Here is an 11,654-nt window from a genome sequence, read left to right on the forward strand (position 1 = left end):
CATATTCAACACCCTCCTTCCATTGTTCAATCTAGGACACATTGATGTAGAGCATTTGGGTAATCAAAGCAATGCTGAAAATCAGCCCACACAAGTTACAAATCAAAGGAATTTATGTATCAGTGTAGGACACATTGATGTAGAGCATTTGGGTAATCAAGGGAATGCTGAAAATCAGCCCACACAGGTTACAAATCAGCATGTTTACTGATGAGGCAAATGTAGATGATGCGGTTGGAAAGGAAAGAAGACAAATTGAGGAGTCAAAAAGTATGCCAAAATGGCTGGTTCAAACACTATATGAGAGCAAATTGGCCACTGCTTTGCCTAGCGGAACACATGTAGCCTCTTATCATGTATCTCTGTTGATGCATGTTATGCTCTTATTGCCAATTTATGTGATGAAGAGGAACCTATCTCCTTTGATAAAGAAAAGCAATCTGAAAATTGGATGAGTGCTATGCAGCAATCTAAGCATTATTCGATACTCAAAAATGATACATGGGATTTGGTAGACTTGCCTCTTGGCAAGATGGCCATTAGTACAAAATAGGTTTACAAGCTCAAACGTAGAGCAGATGGCAATGTTGAGTGGTACAAAGCTAGGCTTTTTACAAAGGGTTATACACAAGAGAAAGACATTGACTATGGTGAAACCTTTGCACCCACATGTCGTATGAATATCATTGCATTTACAACACATAAAGGTTGGAATGTACGTCAGTTGGATATCAAAATTGCTTTCTTGAATGGAAATTTGCATGAGTTCTATGTATCTTAGCCTCGTAGCTTTGTTCAGAAAAGTAAGGACTACCATGTGAACTATCATTACATTTACAACACATAAAGGTTGGAATGTATGTCAGTTGGATATCAAAACTGCTTTCTTGAATGGAAATTTGCATGAGGTCTATGTATCTTAGCCTCATTTTGCACACAAAAGTAAGGAATCAAAAGTATGAAAATTGAAGAAAGCTTTATATGGTCTTAACCAGGCTCCTAGAGCATGGTAGAAAAAGATACATACACACTTGGCTACATAGGGTTTTTGCAACAGCTCAATTGATAGTACCCTCTATATTGAGAGAACTAAGGATGTTTTATTAGTCATCGGGTTATATATTGATGACATGCTACTCACAAGCCCTAATGATTTTATAGCTTTTATATTAACTGATTTAGAGAAGTCTTTTGAGATATCAGATCTTGGACCATTGCACTATTATTTAGGCATTGAGATTTGGCAGCGTAATGATGGCATTGTTATGCTACATGGGAAATACATAGATGCATTGTTGAAAAGGTTCAATCTTGAAGATTGTAAACCTGTGGGGTACACCTATGGAGCCAGGATTACGACTAAGTCTTGAAGATGAAGGTGACCCTTTTGGTGCTAGCTTGTATCAAGAAGTTGTTGGATGCCTTATCTTTTAGTAATTGTATATAACAGTGAAATATCAAGGTCGGCCTGCAAGGAAAAAGGCATGCTTTGCATTTGAAAATGGTTACAATAGAGCATAAGCTAGCCTTTAATGAAATTATTTTTTTATGTGTTAAATGAATGCTACTTAACATAGTAGAGATATGAGGAGGAACTAAGTCATCTTCCACATGGTTGGATATTAAATGGGTGGATATTAAATGGGTGTAAAATAAATTCCTTACAAATGTTAAAACATTGCTACTTTACATAGAAAAGATATGAGGGGGAACTATGTCATCTTCTCGCATGGATGGATACTGAATGGGTGCGAAAGAAATTCCTTACAATGTTTAACCAATGCTACTTCACATAGTAGAGATATAAGGAGGAACTATGTCATCATGTTCACATATGAGGGGGAACTATGTCGTCTTCTCACATGGATGGATATTGAATGGCTGAAAATGTATTGAATGTGAAATAAAAGGCCCCATAGTCTCCTCCTCAACATTGCAAGCTTGCCAATGGAGGGCCGTGGTGAGAAAAATTAAAAGCATACACACAAAAAGTAGGAGCTTTCCCATTGAGAAGCTTTGAAAATATGCACGGGAGAAGAGAGCTTGAGCTCTTGCAAGCACACACACACTCACAAAACCCTAAAAGAGAACACACAAGGTGAGAGGCTGAAAATCTTCTTCTTCTTCACACCACTCAACACACCATATACAAAGATAAGAGTATACACAATATGAAGGGGTACTCAACCAAATACATACTAGGGTTCTCTATAGTGTGAACCCAACTAAATGAGCTGGCGCTATAACTATGCCAGTCTCTAGAATGGCTGTCACATAGCCTATCATCCCACTGGCCGCATATCACCCATGATCTCACCAACCATGCCAGTGGTGTAAGTGTGGGGCCTGTCCCCCAAGCGGGTCCTCATCAGTGTCCACCGCCTCACTAGATGAGCTCGATATCTCAACACTCCCCCTCGAGCTCAACTCCATCTCATGTACACCAAGCGAAGCCCTGAATCTGCGAAGCTTCTCTGTACCTAATGCTTTGGTGAAGATGTCAGCGACCTAATCCTGTGTACTGACATAAACAAGGTCAACGTCTCCTGCCAAAACCTTCTCGCTGACAAAATGGTAGTGGATCTCTATATGCTTTGTGCAAGCATGAAAAACTGGGTTCCTGGCCAACTGTATACTACTAATGTTGTCACAGAAAATGACGACTTGTCTATCCCACTGATAGACCCAAATCTGCAAGTAGCTTTCTCAACCAAGCTACCTCACATGCTGCCATAGCAGCACCTCTGTACTCGGCCTCTGGTACTGGATAGAGCAACCGTAGGCTGTTTCTTGTTGCTGCTCCAAGTCACAGAGCAGCACTCCACCAAAGAAAACATGAAGCCACTAGTAGATCTTCTATCTGAGATACTACCAGCCCAATCAGCATCTTCTATCTGAGATACTACCAGCCCAATCAGCATCTGAGATACTACCAGCCCAATCAGCATCTGTGTACCCATGTACACATATCTCTATCCCAGCAGTTTCATAAAATAGTCCACAATGCAAAGTAGACCTCACATACCTCAATATGCGTCTCAATGCATCCAAATGCGGCTTCCGAGGAACTTGCATAAACTGACTCACCAACCCAACAACATAGCTCAATCTGGCCTGGTGATCGTCATGTAGATCAAGCTTCCTACTATGCGCCTATACATAGTAGGATCCTCCAAAATCTCTCCTGAATCTGCACTCAACTTGCCATTCTGATCCAATGGCACTGAGATAGGCTTACAGCCTGTCATACCATACTTGGACAACATGTCCAAGCGATACTATCTCTGCAGTAATCCAATACCATGTGGTGACCTCATCACCTCAATGCCCAAGAAATATCTGAGCTCCCCCATATCCTTCATCTCAAACTTCTATCTAAGCAAGATCTTTACATCAAAGATCTCTGCATCATGGTCCCCCGTAATGATCAGGTCATCTACATAGATGACAACAAGCACAACCCCTCTATCACTGTGTCTCACATACAGCGAGAAATCTACATTGGCTACATGAAAGCCAATAGTGACAAGATATTCAGAAATCTTTAAACCATGCTCTTGGTGCTTGTTTTAAGCTATACAAGGCTTTCTTCAACCTGCAAACATGCTCGGGGTGACTCACATCCTCATAACCAGGTGGCTGCAACATATACACCTCTTTCTGCAAATCCCCATGCAAGAATGCATTCTTTACATCCATCTAATGTAAAGACCATTGCTTTGACACAGCCACTACTATCACAACTCTCATTGTTGCCATCTTGGCAACTGGGCTGAAAGTTTCCTCATAATCAATGCCATATGTCTACGCATATCCTTTGGCTACCAATCTAGCCTTGTACCTGCTTATGCTTCCATCACTGTTATGTTTTACTTTGTACACCCACTTGCATCCAATGGCTTTCTTGCCTTCAGGCAATTGCACTAAATCCCAAGTCTCATTTTCATATAGTGTATCCATCTCCTCATCCATAGCTTTCTCCCAACACACATTTCCAACAGCCTCATCAATGCATGTGGGCTCTACAACCTGCACAACTTTTGCCATGTATGCATAGTGATGTGCCATATAACCATCATAGGTAAACCTCTGCACAGGATTCTTCACTCTCCCAGATCTTTGCAGCTTTGCATTCATGGCTTCCATAGCCTTCTTTACACCAGGTGTTCTTAGCTGGTATCCCAAGATCCTCATCAAGGCTCATCTCTGAGAGCCACTAGACTCTCCATCAACATGAGAATGCCCTGTAGAAATGTCAAGCATACTAAGGGACTTTCTCTTTGCCTTTATGTGATGTACTAATCACATTTGTAGGACTGGTATTATGACGCAGCCTGCCACTCCATGGTCTATCAACTGAACCACTAGATGAGGACTCTCCTGGTCCACTCATCTCAAAGACTGTGATTGCTGACTTATATTCTGTGCAACCACATTTTCACTCACATCAGCCCCAACCGCTTCTTTTTTAGCAGCATACCAGCTTGCTCATCTCATCAAAAACAACATTCCTGTCCTCCTCAACTCACGTGTAGCAGGGTTATAACACCTATATCCCTTTTGCTCAAGGGAATATCCAATAAAACACATATTTTTCAGCTTTTGGATCCAGCTTAGTTCTTAGCTCATCTGGCACATGCACATATGCAATGCATCCACCAAAGACTTTCAGATGAGACAAATCAGGTTTTTTGCCAGTAAACCTCTCCTCTGGAGTTACATCATGTATGGCTGCAGTTGGAGTCCTGCTCATGATGTAAACTGCTATAGAAACAGCCTCAGCAGCCCAATAGCTATGTGGCATATTCTTCTCTCCCATCAATGCTCGCGCAGTCTCAGCAATGTGCTTGTTTTTTTGCTCAGCAACTCCGTTTTGCTGCGGAGTGTATCTGTATGTAAATTGTCTCTGAATACCATTCTGTAAAAATTCAGAGAACTGAGTGGAGAAGTACTCTCCCCCTCCATCTGACCTTAGGCACTTTACATGTTTCCCTGTTTGCTTTTCAACCATAACTCTGAAATTCTGAAAATGAGTGAATGCCTCACTCTTTTCCTTCATGAAGTATACCCACACTTTCCTTGTGTGGTCATCAAAAAATGTCACATAATACCTGCAGCCTCCCATAGACATGGTCTTCGTAGGACCCCATACATATGAATGCATAACATCTAGTGCATTTCTGCTCACATTTCTGTCACGTGGAAATACATGCTTTGTTTGCTTTCCAAATTGGCATGCTTCACATATTTTTTGCATACCTTCAACTTTAAACTTTGGCAGCCCTTTCACAATTTCTTTAGTCTGCATAGACTTCATTCTCTGCACATTAACATGTCCAATTCTTTTATGCCAAATGTCTGTGTCTGCAACAATTCCTGAACCATTTGCAAACATCGCAGCACTCACTTCAGGCATGTTTACATTCAATGTAAACATTCTGCCCACTCTGTTATCTTTTGCAACTAACCTGCACTTGTCTTTAAAGTCTTCAAACATAACAACCATCAGGGGTTATACCGAATGTGCAAACCATGCTCAATTATCTGGCCAACTGAAACCAGTTTCTTTGTTATGTTCGAAACATGAAGTACATCTACAAGAAGGTACTTCACTTTGCCATCCTGCATAGACAATGGCACATCTCCAACATGGGCAATTGGATGAGTAGTGTCATCCCATGTTTCCACAAAACCTGGTCTTTCAAGGTTTTTTATCTCCTTGAACCACTCCCCATGACTTGTCATGTGGTTCGAAGCACCTGAATCAACGTACCATACATCATCTTTATGTGCTGTGCTTTAACATTTCCAGACATGGAATTAACGACATGCTGCATAACAAACAACCTTTCATTATCCTCATTGTTTCTGCTTGAGGATGCATAGTTATTTTGCTGCAATTTCCCATTTTGCATGTCAGCCTGCTTCTTATAACAATCTGCTTGCACATGTCCAAGCTTACCACAATAAAAGCATCCACGTGTATCATTATACTGTCTTTGCCAATTTCCACGACCTATTTGACTCCCCCTACCTCTGAATTGGCCTCTTCCACCTGCGTGTTGTTGTTGTTGTGAATTCTGGGACTGTTGTTGCTGCTCTGCTAGCCATAATTCTGATTACCTAATCGGCCACCTCCTTGGCCGCGTCCACGGCCTCCTCTACCTTGTCCTCTTCCTGAACTTGTGTAGAAGGCCTGTTGCTCTGAACTGTTTTTGTTTTTGTGAAGACTATTGGTCTTCACCCAAGCTCTTCTCTTCTATAATCAACATAGATAACAAATCTGTGAAATTGGGAATGTTTTCTCGAGTCTGAAGAATAGACGTCTTGAATGTCTTGTATTGTGGCCCGAGACCACGTAGACAGACTTCCACCTTATCATCATCATCTACTGAAACACCAATAGATGCAAGGGATTCCACAATACCCTTGATCTTCAATGCTGCATAGTCATTCACAGACATACTCTTTTTCTCCACAGTATAAAGTTCATTCTTCAACTGTATCTTTCGTGCCTTGGTATTCATTTCATAGAGTTTTACCAAGGTGTCCCACGCCTCCTTGGGGGACTTGGCATCCTGTATGTGCCCAATCATGTGGTGTCCTGTATACTGATAAAGAGCCAATACATAACTTTTATGGCTCCTTGGTTCCAATCCTTGAACTCTTTTACATATGCAGCAGCAGTCGGATTGATCTCCGGTATCTCCGGTGCCTCTTCATGCTCACCTTCTATGTAGTCCCAGTAACCCTTTCCCATTAGGAAATTTGTCAACGTGAACCTCCAAGCATGGAAGTTGTTCTTGTCAAGCTTCTCAGCAACAATATGGTTTATGCCATCATTTGACATCTTGCCAGACACACAAATTTACCAGAAATAGCACTCTGCTGGTTTGTCCTGCACAAACTACTGTATTTTCTACAGCGGTACTGTACTACACTCAAATGTCACAACCCCAGTGACCTCAATGTGCATACATACACCCAATGGCAACTGATTGACCTCCTTGCAGCACACACAATGTCTGCACAACCAATCTGTCTTCCTACAGTTCTTAAAATAGAATTCTACAAAGAATCGATGACTTACCCGTCGCCGCAGTGCTCGAACTCGCCTGCTTTCTGAAAAATGGAGGTCCTAACACGCCTGAAATGCATTTTCGGCCCAAAAAATTTCTGTCCGATAGCTTTACTCCCGCAAAGAAAGCTTCTCAATGAGAGATCGTTTGCCGGTGCCTCCCGTAGAGCTCCCGACAAGGGTGTAGTCACCAACACAAATAGGGAAGAGTAGATGAAGCTCTTACCCTCCTACCGCTTCCTGTGCTTCTCCTGCTTGTAGCTCAGCCCTTAGCATGAACCAGGCTCTGATACCATGAAAAGATGCAGGGAAGAAGAGAGCTTGAGCTCTTGCAAGCACACACACACTCACAAAATCCTAAAAGAGAACACACAAGGTGAGAGGCTGAAAATCTTCTTGTTCTTCACACAACACTCAACACACCATATACAAAGATAAGAGTACACACAATATGAAAGGGTACTCAACCAAATACATACTAGGGTTCTCTATAGTGTGAACCCAACTAAATGAGCTGACGCTATAACTATGCCAGTCTCTAGAATGGCTGCCACACAGTCTATCATCCCACTGGCCACATATCACCCATGATCTCACCAACCATGCCAGTGGTGTAAGTGGTGGGCCTATCCCCCAGTCAGGTCATCAGTGTCCACCGCCTCACTAGATTAGCTCGATATCTCAACAAGCTTGGCAATGAAAGACTGTAATGCGAAAGATAAAATAGCAAAATGCTATTTGTAAATGGTTTCTTACCAAAGATAGATATTTGAAAAGAATCCAAATTTGAAAAGCTCCAAAGATAGGCATTTAAAAGGACTCCAAAGATCCACATTTAAAAGGACTCCAAAGAATCCAAATTTGAAAAGCTCCAAAGATAGGCATTGAAAAGGACTCCAAAGATACACATTTAAAAGGACTCCAAAGATACACATTTAAAAGGACTCCAAAGGTAGGCATTTAAAAAGACTCCAAATTTAAAAAGGACACCATGGAAGAAAGAAAATTGGGGATTAACTCATTTACATGGCGTTGGACATGGGTGAAGATCACCATTGAAGCCTGCTTGAGTAAGATAATTGATGGGTGAAAATGTTTAGTCATAATTGGCTAATTACAAAACAAGCCTATAATCGACTTATATACTCTTGGGTATGTTCACACTCACTTATACCTTTTCCTCCACACTTGACCATGCCCATGGCCCTCTTAATGCCTTCTTATTTTAGCCAATATGTACATGGCTTAATTACATGACCAAGTATTTAAACCCACTTCATTACAAAACATCTCCACTCAAAAATGGTTTCCAAAACCATTTTGGTTTCCAAAACCAAAACAATTGCCAATACCACTATCATGAGTGAAGAGGTTTAAATCTGTAATTCTGATTTAAGAGAGCATTCTTTAGTTAAAAAAAGTTCCAAAAAATCACATGTAATGCCCCCAAATTGACCTCCAAACCGTAGTACATGATAGTACTAGGTTTCCAAGAAGTGCATATACCAATCGCATGTAAAATCAGCTCTCCCAAAGCCTTGTAACAGTGAATAACATTAAATTCCATCAAGTGCATTTACTGTTATTCCATTCATGTAGCCCCATCACATGCATCCAACGAGCTTCAAAACCTTCCATGGAAGAGGGTTCCCAAGTTTCTTCATCTTGAGGTAATTCTTTCCATTCGATAAGATATTCTTGTAAAGTTCAGTTTGCAAAGCACATTCTCTCTCATACCTTCTGGCATATATTCAACCATTTTCTCCTCTTTCATGGGAGGCAACGCATCCAAGACTTGTACTTCTAGCCCAACATATTAAGCTTGTAAATAATATACATGAAAGACTTTATGTATCCTTGATCAGCCACCTCTCTAACTCTTCTCAAAGGACATAATAACGGTGAGCAAGCTTAGTGTTGGTGTTTCCCTTGAGTGAACCATACCTCATCTTGGGTATATCCTTAAAGAACACATAATCACTATCTTTGGTCTTCTATGTGCGTCTTTATAATGCTTCATCTTTTCTTTAGAGTTCTTGATATTATCTTTGCATGTTTACAAAAGGATTTGCATTCTTTCCACTTTGTCCTTGACATGAGGGTTCACATTCTCTTTCTTAAAAGTGAGAATAGGTACATGCACCTTATAGCCATACATAGCTGCAAAAGGGGACATCCCAATGCTGACATGTGATAGGTACTATTGTAGGAAAAATTTGCCAAATGTAACCACTCATCCCATGTGTGTTTTGTCCCATAAAAATAATTCCTCAAGTAAGTGTCAAGCCATTTGTTGACCCTTTCCATTTTACTATCAGTTGACTGTGCTAGGAATCAATTGAGTTCCCATGCTTTTAAATAGTGAAAGTCAAAAAGTTCCCATGAATTTCACATCTCGATCACTCACTATTTGTTGTGGCATACCATGCAACTTAAACACAATTTCCATGAATTGGCATGCAACCATAGATGCTAAATATTTCACTTTTTTAGTACGCACAAAGTAGGCAACTTTTATCAAGCGATCAATCATAAACACTATCCCATCCCCTCTTTGGAAGAGAAAGTCTGGTAGTGAAATCCATTGCAATATGTGTCCACTTACCCTTCAAGATAGACAGAGGTTGAATTAAACCACCAGGTCTATGTGTGGGGCCCTTGTTGAATTGACAAGGCATACACTTGAAGGCATACACTTGGAGACGTACATCTCTCCATAGCCCTTGTTGAGTTGACAAGGCATACACTTGGAGACGTACATCTCTCCATAGCCCCACACATAAACCACCAGGTTTATGTGTGGGGCCCTTGTATAGTTGACACGGCATACACTTGGAGACGTACATCTCTCCATAGCCCCACACATAAACCACCAGGTTTATGTGTGGGACCCTTGTATAGTTGACACGGCATACACTTGGAGACGTACATCTCTCCATAGCCCTTTCTAATGAAAACTCTTTCTTATTGCATCATAGATCTTAGAGAGACCCAAATGTCCCGCCATGGGAGAAGAATGCATCTCAACCAAAACTTTTTGAATGCCAAATGAGGAACAAGATACATCCTCTAATGTCCCGCCATGGGAGAAGAATGCATCTCAACCAAAACTTTTTGCTTGAATGCCGAATAAGGTACAAGATACATCCTCTCCGTGAATTACAAGGGTCCATTATGCAATCAAAAATGATATAAATCATCACACATACCATCTCGTAATTTCTATACCATATGTGATGCCTCTTCATCTAGCATATACTCTTCTTGGATATCCACAATCCAATCCTTATAAACTTAGGTGATGGTGGGTGTTAATGAACATGCCCACATCCTTGAAGTGAATCGGCCACCACGTTGTCCTTCCCCTTCGTATAAGTGATCTCAAAATAATAATTTTGAGCAGTTTCCAGCCACCTTTTTTACTTGGGAGAGATATTGGGTTGAGATAAGCACTACTTGAGAATCCTATGGTCACTTCTGCAAATGACTTACTTCCATAGATATAGTGATGTCATTTCTTGATCGCATGTAAGGTAGCAATCATCTCTTGGTCATATGCATGCATCTCCATCTCTTTATCATCAAGTTTTTGGCTTTCACATATAATCACCCCATAATCTTGATACTACACGGAACCAATGCCTCTTCCACGTACATCCGCCCTTATAGTAAAAGGCTTGGAAAATTTTGGGCATGCCAAATAGGAGCGAAAGTTAGCATACTTTCAACTCTTTAAAACTCAATTTCAACACATGGTTTCCTCGCAATGGTACTACCTTGTTGCCATGCATAGATTCATGGTAATAGCACCATGTGTAGAGAGCCAATCACACTCTAAAATGATGTCAATAGGGCCCATGTCAAGTGCTAGTAAATCAACTTTGCATGTGTACTCTTGTGAGAGCTCCAAGTCCACCTTGCAATGCATCATTATACAATCCATTCTAGCCCATTTTGTCACTTGAACCTCATGCAGATTTGCCAAATAATTGGGCTATAATTTGAGACCAAACTTAGATTTCTTATTAAAAAAACTAGGTGTACTCACAGTGTTAACTAATACATGAGCCACTCTTCCATTGATGAATGCCTTAAGTCTCAAGATACGTGCACCCTTGCATTCGGCATATGAATCATGATATAAGATATATAAAGGGGGCTCTATGCATGGATCATCCCAAGTACACATAATCACATAAACCATCATCATAATCACATAGCCTAAACAAGGCACCATCGAGATCCAATGGGAACTCCCCATCGGGCTCATGATCATGATCTTCTTCCACAAAGTCGCAACAATCATCAAAGAACTCTCCTTCCTTTTCAATGTCCTGCCAATGAATTCAAAAAGCACTATATTAAGAGTTACATTTTGCGCTTTACAAGACTTGGCATGATCTTTGTGTCATTTTTCACCACACTTATAGCATAGTCCTTTGTTCCTCAGTTCATTAATACGATCCTCTTTAACAAATTTTCTCTTGTTAAAGCACCAATGGGAGACTCCATCAATACTAGAAGCCTTATGCGAAGTGCTACCAAATATAAACTTTGACTTCCCACCACTACCATA

The sequence above is a fragment of the Cibotium barometz genome, chromosome 1 (genome assembly GCF_041138505.1).
Source record: "Cibotium barometz isolate CiBa-2024 chromosome 1, ASM4113850v1, whole genome shotgun sequence".
In the NCBI taxonomy this organism is placed as follows: Eukaryota; Viridiplantae; Streptophyta; class Polypodiopsida; order Cyatheales; family Cibotiaceae; genus Cibotium; species Cibotium barometz.